Consider the following 10,145-nt stretch of genomic DNA (forward strand, 5'->3'; position numbering starts at 1 on the left):
CCTTTTACCATGGTTTTGTAATTTAAGAATGTTTGAAAACAGCTGGTCAGAAGATCTATTGGCATTTAAAATAGATACATTCCTTATATTCAGTGTTACTGGTATGACTAGTAATTTGTATCGTGAGGTCTCAGTCTTGAGAAAAACTCTTCTTAAGTATTGAAAACATGCTTGCCTCTGCCAATAGCCAGCATCGAGTGACTGGGGGAAAAAGTAGAAATATGCAGAGCACAGGAGTGGCAGCTTTAGTGGAGGGATACTCCCACAGAGGCATCTCCCTGGTAAATGGTTCTGCCCATCCCTGCTGCTGTGGTCAGGGGAGGGAAGGAGCATGTTAGCTGTCCTGAAGTTGGAGGTGACTGCCCTAGCTAATTCCATCCCTGGCAGTGAGCCTGCAAGTGTTTCATGTATGCTTGAGAATATATAGGGAGTGCAGAGTCTAAAATTGCCACCATGTGAGCTGACTTACACCAAACCCACTTTTTTCCTGTTACCCTCCTAGATTTGTCTAGGAGTATCAGGCTCCATGAGTAGTATTTTGGGTGAAATATCTTTTGGAAGTGATATATTTTTCCCCTTTTTACAAGATGCTTTTATCTCAGTGAATGGTTTGACTTTAGCTTAGAAAATATGGAGGGGGAAAAAAGTCCAAAAATTCTTCATTTGCAGACAATTTAGTCCCGAGTTGATAACTGGCATGCTTCTGAGTGAGGTGAAGAATGGCAGTAGCAGAGAAGTAATTTAAAAAAAACCAACAAACCCTCACAAAAATGAAATGCTATTTACAGGACTCTGTGCCTATGGTTAATAGTTGTTCACAAAATCATGCAATAAAATCTAACTGCATTGTCAGCTCTGTCAGAATGACATTGAAATGTACAAATAATGTACAGCAGGTTCAGATTACACCTGGGGACTTAACAATATTTTAGGTAAAATGAGGCTTTGTTTTCCTCTTTTTAAACAGGAGGTAAAATACAGTCTGGAGCAAAGGAAAGATTGTAGCAGTATTTCTTGAACAGGCAAAATCAAATGAATTAAGACTCTTTCTAGCTATTTTGTTCCTTTTAGTGGAACGATCTGGCCAGATATCCTGACTTCTTTTTACTAGTATCTCTGTTAGGCGAGTTCACTGGTAAGCTGTTTCAGCACGCCTGTAAACTGAAGACCAAAGCTAGCTCAAACCCAAAATTCAGGAGTGTCTTCTAACACTTTGTATCAATTACACTGTAGGATACGCTTATGGGTTTGTAGCTCTTGTTTGTCTATTTGAAATTCACCATAAATTGAAGGGGGCTTTAGTGGCTGTATATGAAGCCAGTGTCATGAATTGGCCCTAAACTGGCAGCATGCCCTTAAATGTTCAACTTAATGAACGGGTACTGGCACGGGGACCTGAGGAGGTCCTATATGCAAAAAGCTGCATATGTACCCAGGATGCTGCTAGCAGTGGCTGAGCAGAAAATACTTCTTTCAGACTTTCCTATGTTCACATGTACTAGGTTTTGGCCAAACACCACTTTTAGTAAATTAACACTTTAATCAAAAGCTAAAATTGAACTGAGTGAACGTAATTGCCTTAGTGCAGGAATCTTGATCACAAAGACTTCTCCTTGCTCAATGGGCTGGATGACTTATAAATTTTTTTGGCTTTGGTATTCCTGGTTTTCTCAGCCCACTCTATAAAACATTTCTACATTTGCACTTTTTAAAAGGGTATTACAGTTTGTTCTTGCCATAATGTGTTTATTTTCTCTTCCTTCTAACAGATGTTAAGCAATTAGAGAACATGGCAGAGCAACATATTTATACAAATGAAAGGAAGTAAGGAACAAATGCTCCGAATATTATACTTCCTAATAAGATTAATTCCGTAGCATACAAATGGTGAAGCACAGCCACTGCAGCAAGTGGGCATTTCAGTGACTTGTGTAATATGGAAAGTATCTTATTAAGGTGGGGAAGTAACTGTACACACCCACCCCATGCATCCCAATTTTAAGCCCCTACAAATGAGTGGCAGAACAAGCCATTGGAAAAGAACGACTGGATAACAAATTGTGCAGAATGTTTAAAAAAAACCCAAACCAACCAAACAAACAAAAACCCCAAACAAACAAAAAAAAAAAAACCAAAAAAACAGAGCTAAAGTGTAAAGACCAGCTGATCTGTTTTTCTGAGCTCTTCGTTCTATTACCTACAGTGATGCCACACTTGGGAAGCTTTTTTACTCCTTTGAGGCTTGTGCCTATCCAGATATACTCTGCTGTAATATTAATATTTTACTGTTGCTTGTGTACATTAAGAATTACTAGTAGTCTGAGCCAGTATTTTTAAAGCATGCGTAGCTATGTTTTTCCATTTTTCAATTCCAGGCCCTGGCAGGGAAGTCTTACAGCAGGTGTGGATCCTGTACTGAGCATGATGGTGGGATGAGTTGGGGGAGAGAGGCTGAGACACTCAGCCCTTCAGCCTCCTACTGCTACATAAGGTGTGATGCAGTCTGTTGCAAACTGTTTACAATGTGTTAGAACTCATGGGTGTTACAGTGAGCCGCTGGAGTAAACCTGCGTCTGAGCAATTATAGTAAGGAAAGAGATCACCCAGCTAAAGGGCTTTGGAGAGAGCAGACAGGGGTCAAGAGTCTCTGCAGCCTGTATAGGTTTGTGTTGCTTCAGAGAGTTGTGTGTTTGAGCTAGTGTTGTGTGTTCGTAAGTCTTGGAAAAGACTTTGTGACAAAGGCACTTTCCTGGCTTGGGAAGAGTAATGTAGCAGTTTCTCCCAGAACTACAACCTCAGGAGAATTGTACTGTATCTCCCCATCCCTGAGCTGTGCCAGTATATGTGAAGATGTGCAGAGAACTGGAACGTTTCAGTGACCAGGGTTATAAATGCTCCCTCCCCTCTTTCTGTTTTGGAATCCATGTCAGATTCTTCATCACCGGTGGCAACAAACTTCTAGCAGTTTTTCATTAATGCAAGAAGCTGGCATCAAAATCTTTCTTTATGGGCCAGGAGTTTGGAAGCCAAGTTGGTAGTAAGCTTTCAACTAAAATTCATCTCCTTCAGTTGGAACAAATGAGCTAGAGAAAATAAGAACATTAGAGTTGCATTGATAGCACCAAATTCTGCATGAAAAGTAGGGCTTGGGTTAGAAACCTACTATTTCTACTAAAGAAGATACTCTAGGAAGTAGGTGGACAAGCAACTCGATTATTAATCCCTAACTGATTTGTCTTTAAAAAAATTATCCAGTCTTGATTTAATTAAAAAAAAAAAGCCATTGTTCACCATTAATTGTAGCCTTTGGTAAAATGCTTGTGGGGGAATGTGTGCCTAGTTTAGTTAACTGTTCCACAAACAGGCAGATTGCAGGACCTATGGGGGAAATTGCACAGATAATGTTGAAGTTGGTCTTAATAGTCACTGTATAGGGACAAGATGCGTTGGCAGTGAATGTTTGGAAAGGGATGCTTTGGTGAACAGTCAGTCTCCTTTTGTTAAGATATGCCACGTAAACATGAGTAACTTATATGTGCAATAAACCATCTAGTCAATCTCTTTGCTCGAGGCAGGATCAGCTCTACCGATGTCAACTATCTATACCTCATCTAGGTAGATGTTTCATGTAATGTTGATCCTGCCTTGGGGTAGGAGATGGACTAACTGACCTTTGTAGTTTCCTTTTAGCCTTACATTCTGTGTGTATGTCTGAATGCCGAAGCAGAGTGCTCCATAGATGATGCCAAAAGGAACAGGAAAGCCCAGTGTGAAACATTAAAATGTATATCGTCTGCCTCCTGCTGTTCACTTCCTCAGCTGGATACTTCCCTCATCCCAGGAGACAAAATCTGCTCTCAGAGGTGAGAGAGGAGTGCGTGTTCAATAAGACACTTCATTTCTGATGAGCCCTGCTTTTGCAGAAGCATTTGTGAAAGATTAACAGGGGCATGTTTCCGAGAGGTGAATATGAAAAGGAGATTAAATCCACATACCAGCATGGTGGATGTGTTCCTAAGTATGTTTTTCCTAACCCTGGGCTATCCCTAACTGTAGTGTTCTGTCAGATGGATTTACCTGTTAAATAGCATGGACAGCCCCCAATGCAATTGCAGTTAGATTGATAAATACAGACTTGACGTAGTCTGCTCCCTACTAAGAGATTCTAATAGTACATATAATTATCCATGTCTGTCTTTGCAAGACAGTGTTTGGAGGGCAATATATAAAGCACAGCTGAGAGACTGAAGGAATTTAAGATGTGGAAACTGGCTTCTAGTTCATCAACATAAATGAGCCATCTCAAACTTGTAAGACTTTCTGCTTGTAGTGCTTTTAAGTGTCCCTATTCTTAAGGGTATGGGTTCAGAATTTCATGTTTACTTGTTATGCTAGACATACTGCATCCTGAATCACAGCACAACGTCCCCGGTAGTGTTCTTGTGACTCCTGTTCCCAGAGGAAAGAAATTCAGTTCATCAGCACTATTCGGGTGTTGTCTTTGGAAGCCTTCTATCCAGATAATGTGACTCAGCTTGCAAGAGCTGGGATGGGTGTGCTTACGCTGAATCACAGAAAAGTCTTGGAGATTGAGAGGAAGTAGGATGGTGGGAGAATAATAAAAAATGAGGTAGTGTTAGATTTTGGTGGGCCTGGGACTATACAGAGGGATGCTTCTTGAACTGTTAATTAAGAGGTATAAATAGTTGAAGCAGCTAAGAAGAGGAAGGCTGTCCCTGCTGAAGAGTGGCTGTGAATAGTGGTCAGCGAGGCTCTTCATGCAAACAGTTTTACAAAAGTTGTCTGACCTTAGAGATGCTAACAACACATCTCCTAGTTCTCGGGCTGGATTTAGTGAAGAGTAGAGGTTTCTGGCCAAGTTCTCTTCTCCTTTAGACACCTCTGCTAGCCTGTGACTTGCTGCTGCAATCCATAGGCAGCCCAGTACTCTGTTGCTCCAGTAACATCTGCTGGACTTGGGTACCATGGTGAGGGTGAGCCTGTGAGGGTGATGGTAGAGCCTGACAGGGTGTCCTAACCAGAGAGCTTTCACCCTCAGATGGGCCTGCCTGTATGACACATCTGTGTGTTTGCTATTCTTTGTTAGCTAATGCACTTGTGCTTTTAAGCTCAGAGGCCATTTCTTATCTTGGAATGATCCCCCCTCCTCTCCTGTAGGCTCTGAACTGCAGTAATCTCACACATTAGCAAAAGAATAAACTTTTTAGCCTAGAATAATTGTATTCTCTATCAGTGACAGAATCTAGTTTTGTTTTTTTTTCCCCTTTAAATGGCAATTTTATGTGGTAGAAAACTTTTAAATTCTCTTCTGCAAGCTACATATAAAATATAACAGATAGGCAAAAATGTATTATTAAAGCTATCTATTTTTCTTGGCATTCCTGTAATGTAATAAACTGCTTGAGCTCTATTTCTGCAGTTTATGACATCACAAGAACAAAACCCATCCTTTGATTAATAGCTATTCAATCAATCCCCCCTCCCCACATTATCTTAAGTTTAATGGACTCGGGAACCATGCAAGCTAATTTTGTAAAAGTTTGTAGCTGGAGCTACAACTCTGGAAAAACTGCAGTGGTAGCAACACAGGCTGTGTGAGACTTTTAGAGGAAAGGGAGAGAAACACTGTTCTGTGCTTGCAGATGAAGGTGGTTCTGTCTCCAAAGTAACATTGCAACTCTAGGTGTCTGCAGCTCCTACAAATGTCTGTTGCATCCTCCAGTTTATTCTGCCTTTACTGGAGCAGTAAGGGTAGGATTTTTATCTGGGAGGGGGAAGATCTTCAGCAGAACTTACTACTACTCAATGAGGAGTTCTGCAAAACTTATCAGCAGGGCAATACAAGGGCATATTTGAAAGGGGAAAAACTGTTGTGTTTAAAGCCAGTAACTGCAATGGCTTCTGGCCTTTTCTAGCAGGTAACGAACACAGCAGTTCTGGAGAATCTGATAATGCCGATTGTGGTTTTGCATACTAAAAAAAAATGCCAGTTATTGATATGTAAACAGATACTTTCATGATATGGAGTCATTGTAAAGTAACCTAAATTGCAAAACCAGATTGCTGCTTCCTTTACAGTGAAGGAAGATGACCTAGGGCAAAAGAGGTGAATTGTGTTTTGATATGATTATGTGTAATAATAGTAGGAGACAGGCAAGAAGATTTTTACAGCCCCTGATACAAGGTATCCATTTTCACTGTCATCCCATATGTAAGTAATTGGGATCAATAGAACTTGAATATGAATTTTGATTTTTCAAGGAATTCAGGTAAGCTTAGAATATTTAAAAACACTTTTGAGGAGATGGAGGCTAAAGAAGGGGAAGGAGGGGAAACTTGTAAGCATGCTCAGCTAGGTTCTGGGTTTCTGACTTACATAGGCTTGAGGAGTCTTGAAATAGTAAGTTTATTTTTCTTACGGCAGCATTCATTTATGTGCATCAGTTCTCTGAAAAGCTATATGAAGCTTGTGTTGGGGACTTGGATCAAAAGCAGTAAGGCTGACCTGGGGGATGTAAGTGTTGCTTCAGAAGAGCAGGTAGGAGTTTGGCATGGTGGTGGGATACCATGCTCATACTTTCTGATTTTGTAAAGCTCTGAAGTTCTGCCTGGATCAGAGGTGCAGCTGGGCTGACTCCACCATGACCGTCACCATGCTGAGCCTGGTGTTTCCATCCTGACTGTGTTGCAATGTGAGACCCTCAGAACAGCATAACGGATTATTTTTAATGTTCATAACTAGTTTTGGTTTTAGTTTTGTTTGGTTGATTGCCTGAGAAGGATCTAGTGTGCAGTCAAGTATAGGCCACAGTAGGGCTTCTACACCCATTCTCTTCTGAGACCTTATTAAAGCACTGTATCAATCTGCTGTCTAAAACTTCTGTAGATACGTGGAAGAATAGGACCACTAAGTCTGTGTCTTGTAATAAATCTGTGAATGGTGAAGAGTCAAGATTAAAATGAAACTGACCTTTTTTAAGAAGGGTTGCTCTTCTGAGACTATGTTAGGTTAAACAGATGCAAGAAGGGCACTGGAGGTTCATAGCAATGCCATGTCATGGATGACCTTTATTCCTAACAAGCTGTCTCTGGCACTGAATGTTACCTGTAGTACTCTTATTCTAAGTAGCATGTTATGGGACTTCAAGGATCTTGGGACAAATCCCTTGAGCCAAAGCAGTGCAAATGATTTGCATGGATTTGGATTATTCAGTGAGCTGAATGTGGAAAAGGAGGCAGTTTTTCTGTCAGGAGCCAATATGGCTTGTTAGAACAAAGGATTAGCACTCATCCTGCTTTCTCTTTCCAGGTTTGCTGCTGAGAGCACAAACTTTGCAAGTCAGAAGCACCTTTACATTGGAGTTTCCTGGTTGGGGAGGCTGGGAGCAGTGATGCTTCTTTGCTAGGATGTGGTAGTGCAGCTTCAGCCTTGTATGTGGAAGTTGTGGGTGGGAAACACGACCCCAGCCCATCATCATCAGGGCCATTTGATATGTTGGAGTGAGATAGAAATTCAAGTTGCCGATAGTGCTCCAGCTGTTGAAGCATCTCATGGTCTGTCATGCCCTGAGCCTCATAATCCTTTTCTTGGTGAAAAGAGCTATTGCCACCATTATGATGAGGGGGAAATCAGGGTACCCTGGGCCAAGTCTTACCTACAGTCATGCTACAACTGTGCAGAAGAGCCTTGAAACTGTGGCTGAGCATGGTAGTATCTGAACTGTTCCTTATTTCCCTTTGTCTCAGTCTTTCTCCTTGCTCATGTTGACCATTTATGAGCTCTAGAGTGCTCTAGAAAATAACCAGCTGTTTCGTTAAGTAGATTTGGTCTATCCTTCAAGTTGACAGACGATTTTTATTACATACTATTACTTAATGAACTCTTTTGTGGCAAATGTAATTCAATACAGATTCTGATTCCCAGTTTGTCATCAGTCCTTTTATAAAGGAAGAAAAATGGAAAAGGACTTGATGATTCCTTTATCTTGTTATGCTAATTGCATTAGGAATATTGGAGAAAAACAGGCAGTGGATTTAACAGCAGAAAAATCCAAGCTTCTATTCTACTTAAAGAAAACAGGAATTTACTGGGGCAGAACGTATCTGGCTTTAGCCAAAGCAAACTCTGATCCAAGTTTAGGTTTTCAAAAACATAAATAATTATTTTGTTCTGTAACATTCCTTTTGAAAGGAAACCTGTAACAGATGTAATGGAGGATATGGAGAGCGTGTTGCAAGAGCAGCCCAGAAAAATTCAGGACTGACTTGCAAAAGAAATAAGGATTTGGCCAGGGAGCTGCATCAAGTAGTAATGGGATACACTGGAAGGGAGTTAGAAAAAAGGTCAAGCTAGAGGAAAAGTAGTTGTGAATTTTGTCCCCTCTAGATACTGTTCCTGAGAATTTGTTTGCCTGCAGTTAGTGCCCTTAAACTGTATGGATGAAATCCTTGAGGTCTCATTTCCCAGAATTTAGCTTTTTATTTGTAAAATGGGGATAATTTCCCTTTCCTGCCTATTAGAGGTTTGGGAGAAGTGTGCTGTTAAAGGCTGGAACTGTGGATTTCCGAGTATGAGCAAAAAGCTCGTAAACTGGAATACTTCTCTAGCTACGTATGGAGCCACATGTTGAATAATGGGGAAGAAAGAAAAATATTGACAGGCATCTTCACCAGGTGTCTTTGATCCTGTGCTGAAAACAAGGGAAGCATTTTGGGTAGAAAAACCATTCAATCCTGCCTTAGTGTGCTGGTGTTACTGACTGAGGGATACAGCTGTGGTTTAGATCACTTGTGCCTTAATGATCCTATAGCTTCATTCTTCATGTGACCCTGGAGGTAGCTCACTTTTGCATATTGGCTAATCTTCAGTTCCCTGAAGGGATCACACAGATTTCTAGCCTGAGCTGTGGTATGATAGTGATATATCTGGTTCAGGTTGCTTGTCACTAACAAATGAAGTGTTGGTAAAATGACAAAACTCGTGTCTGTACTAGTGTGTCCCCTCTTCTAGCCTTTTTGGATATGAGGTGCATTGGAACTGTAAGATCGTTGTTGCTGATGCTGGTGGGAGTTTGTAAGCAATATATGGGCTGTGGCTTTGAATTCTCCTGGCTGCCTTGGTATTACTTTAACAGTCTTTCTGGTTGTGTTATGTTATCTACCTGTCACCTTACCCACAAGGCAAGGAGAGTGAAGAATGTTGATGCTTTGTGGAAACACTAGAGATTCGTAATTGCTCATCTAATTTATCTTAGCTGAAATTTTGGCCTACAGTGGTATGTGAAGAAAAAAGGGCCAGTGGGCACATCTTGCCAAAGCATGAATTTCTCATTATAAATTGTCCTAGATCACCTCAGCCATCTGGGTAACCCAAAATAGATGTTGATGCAGTGTGGAAAGAGGAACAGTGAGAAGAGGCGTAAACTAGTTATAATGTGCAAAATGTTACCTGAAGGATCACTGTAAGATTGTTTATCAACCTTACAAGAGTAAACATACTCTATGTGAATTCTTTACTAGCTTCAGCTAAGTCTACACAACTAAGTTGTACTATTTAAAAAATTTAGCTCTTCCTTCCCTTTAATCCTGTTTAATGTAAAGTTACAAGATTAGTTTTATTTACAGGGAGGAGAGGGAAAAAAAAACCCTGGTGTTTGCGTATCTGGGGCTAAGTCTAAAGCTCAGTGAATGGAAGGATGCTCCATCTTTTGTTTGAATTACGAGCCGCTGTGGAAGTCTGTCCTCTTACAAAGTGCTTTGCCTACAGAGGTTAAGGGTATTTGATCCTATTGCCTCCTCCAGGAATGAATGGTGCTCTACATCTTGTAGGACCTGTAACTATTTGCAAAATACCCAGGCTTTTGTTAAGCAGTGTAAAGAGTTAATTTCCCTTCTTGACTTGTATGGGTGCAATATCCTTCTTAAGCAAAGTATAAATACTGTCTCCTTGAATTTAAGAGCAGACTGAGTTGCTACTAGTGGGTGTAGGGCTGGATGATTGCAAACTGTCAGATCGTTGTGATTGAGACCTTATTCACTAGTTTTAAGGCTGGGAGAGACTTTTGTGGTAATTTGTTCTGACATGTATCACGCAGGCTGTAGAATCCCATGTAATCACTCTTCTA

General features: G+C 40.7%; 1 protein-coding gene across 1 annotated transcript in view; it reads left to right on the forward strand.

The window, feature by feature from the left end:
* Nucleotides 1–10,145, forward strand: part of CSMD2 (CUB and Sushi multiple domains 2) — a 345,266-nt gene that overhangs the window by 17,155 nt on the left and 317,966 nt on the right. The gene's annotated exons all lie outside the window — the stretch shown is intronic.

This window comes from Nipponia nippon, unplaced genomic scaffold (assembly GCF_047370975.1).
Source record: "Nipponia nippon isolate SJK-2023a ecotype South Korea unplaced genomic scaffold, ASM4737097v1 scaffold_23, whole genome shotgun sequence".
NCBI classification, from domain to species: domain Eukaryota; kingdom Metazoa; phylum Chordata; class Aves; order Pelecaniformes; family Threskiornithidae; genus Nipponia; species Nipponia nippon.